Genomic DNA, 3,409 nt, shown 5'->3' on the forward strand with positions numbered 1-3,409 from the left:
AATGGACATTATACGTGGTCGAAAATACAGTATATAAGTCTAACACGTTTTTAACTGGTCTTTTTAAACCTATTGAAACATGATCATCACCTCCAACGTTGCGTAACACAAAGGGGCTCTGTGAAATTAAACCACTCATGTTTTTCCTCGGCTTTATCTTCCACAAATCTCCACTCGTCTCCAGCCTCTCTTTTCTTACATTTAATCTAAGTAGGTCTGGGTCTTCAAACTCTCCTGGTACCCTTAGGAGCCCAGGTGACACCATCACGTACTATTCTCCCAGAGGTTGTGCGAAGGACATTCCAAGGCATCGCTTTTTGAAACAACAACGGTGACTATTTCAATTTTGAAATTCAAGCACGTAGAACCAAAATTGTTTTCTCAACACTTAAAACAATTGGTTTTAATTGCAAAGTTCTTTTTTTGTCATTCCTTTATAAACAAATGCGCTGTGCTCATTGCCTTTTGTTTTTTTCTGCATATGATAATAAATAAAATGTGAATATGCGTTTAGATATTGCTGAACAATAATAATCATCCCGGTTAATATTTCACCTAACTAAACTCGGCCCAAACAACTAATCTTTTGTTTTACATACTTTAAAAGAGCATTCATGTGAATCATGTAACTTAGAAATAACAGAGCCTCACTTCGAAAGGAATCACTTATGATTATTGCAAGGAGATTGGGCCAATTGCTATATTAGAGTGAAAAGAAATTGGAACGGAACTTTTCAATATATAATTTTTAAAAAGGGCAATTTATGTAATATTCCAGGAACCGGGAAACAGAATTCCTAAAGTCCTCTAGTAATGAGATTCAGGCGAAAGGGTGGTGTGATGAGAGTTCTGGAAAATGGTGTCATCAATTCTGAGGATATGATGCTGCGCGTGTAAGAAGAACAAAACTGTATATTTGACAGCGTCATGTGAAAAAGATACGATGTAGAGAGAAAGGAACCAACGTCAGTTACTTGACATGGTTAAAGCTATTTCATCAAAGTCCCATTATGGAAGCTTTCATCAAAATGGAAGTTTTATTTCTTCCCTCTTATTTTCCAAAGTTAGAATAGAATTTTAAATAATATGAATTACTGGAAAATAAATAATAATTTATTTAGAGGCAAGCAAACGACGGAATACAAGTCGAATAAAACAATGACGTTGATATTTATCGAAAAAATTATAAAAAAATTGAAAGATAATAAGAAATTAGTTTAAGTTTCATATATTCATAAGTTTGGACGTTAGTGATAAGGTATTTTACTAATTTAAAACAAGCGCGATGCAAATAATTGAGGAAAAATAGTTTTAATAACCTCAACCACACAAATATTATATTTACCATTTTATGAATACACGTAAGATAGTAAGCAGAGATAAAATACTGGGTTTCACAGTAAACATCACAGTAAGACGGAATGAAAAATAATCTAAATATAATACTTAAAAATATACAACCGTAGAAAACAGTGAGACGCAAATTCAACGAGAATGAAAGAATTAGAGGCTTTTACTGACGATAACCTCTTCGAAAGCTTGTAATTCCAATTTATATCATATTTAGAACGTTGACCAAAAGAAAATGGCAAAAGTGCAACATTGTTTTATTTAAAAGGAAAATATCGAAATTGCAGCCAAACATTTTAATACTATTTGCAGCGATACAAATTAGAAAGTAAAATACCTCATTGAACTGTGAATTCAAAGAGTAATAATACTATGCATGAATGGGGAAAGAACAGAGACCTTTATATATATATATATATATATATATATATATATATATATATATATATATATATATATATATATATGCACATATATATATGTATGAAATTTTTTATCACACCGTGATTTATATACAATCATGAAGCTATAAAATCGCTTAATATCAAATTCACAGCATACCTCGGGAATTTATAACTGATAAATGGATTGGCCGGCAGTACCAATCCATTTATCACTTATAAATTCCCCTTCGGTGATAATTCCCCATCGGGAATATTCCCGAGGTAGCGCGAATTTGATACTAAAGCGACATTTGTAGCTTCATGATTATATTTATGTATGCATATACATATATACATATGTATATACAAACATATATATATGTATATATATAAATATATATATATATATATATATATATATATATATATATATATATTCCTGATAATTCTCATTTCATAATAGATATGTGTGGATATCAATGTGTCATTGTATCGTTACGTTTTTTTTTTTTTATGCAGACACACATCAAATTCTACCTACTCGGCTCATATTCAGGAACTTCTTGGGTGAAAAGAGCGGTTTCTATTTGGTTTGCAGGTATATCTAAAATTTTCGAATACTGTACAAGAAATCAGGCTGGACTGGGTGATGCCTTATAAATCATGTCCCAAATGCGTTTGGATACAACGAGAAATGAAGAAAGCCTTTTTTTTTTTTTTTAAGAATTTGAAGAATAACGAGAAGTACGCTGAGTGAAAAATGAAGTATGGTACTTGACTTTTACAGAATCAAATAGTCGTGCAGAGTAACGTATGATGACTGAGTAACGTGATTCATATGGACCAGAATAATTTTGTGAAAAGTAAACTGGCAAGGATGTGGATGAAGAGTGAATCAAGCAAAAGGACGAAGAAATGTTGAAAGGGAACAAGAATGAATTTGGAATATGCAAAACTGAGCCCAGAACTTGAATTAACAGAGATGGAAAACTCAAAGCCCTGCTACGTTGGATGACAGGATTAAGGTCGCATGCAAATTCTTCATACTTTCATGCATACATCGTGTGTAGGTCAAAAGGGAGGTGCGTATGCGTATATGCAAGTGTATGTACAAAAGAAGATGCGTTTTAGAATAACATCACCAACTCGGATTTAGATTACAGGAAGTGTACGCACCATCCTTGTACTTGTTTCCATTGGTAATATACATACATACATACATACATCACCAACTCGGATTTAGATTACAGGAAGTGTACGCACCATCCTTGTACGTGTTTCCATTGGTAATATACATACATACATACATACATACATACATACATACATACATACATACATACATACATACATACATACATATATATATATATATATATATATATATATATATATATATATATATATATATATATATATATATATATATATATATATATATATATATATATATATATATATATATATATATATATATATATATATAGAATATATATGGGCATCTGCTGGAAAACCCAAACAATTTCTTTAATACACGTGGTTTCACACTGCTAAAATCTCTTGTCCTCCACGAATAAAAAACAAAAAACAAATGCTGATAGCCATGCGTCATATCTCTCATACAAATAGCTATATTTCATATAAAATGAAAAATTGGCCTCGTTTTCCTTGATACA

Source organism: Macrobrachium rosenbergii, chromosome 55 (genome assembly GCF_040412425.1).
Source record: "Macrobrachium rosenbergii isolate ZJJX-2024 chromosome 55, ASM4041242v1, whole genome shotgun sequence".
Taxonomy (NCBI): Eukaryota; Metazoa; Arthropoda; class Malacostraca; order Decapoda; family Palaemonidae; genus Macrobrachium; species Macrobrachium rosenbergii.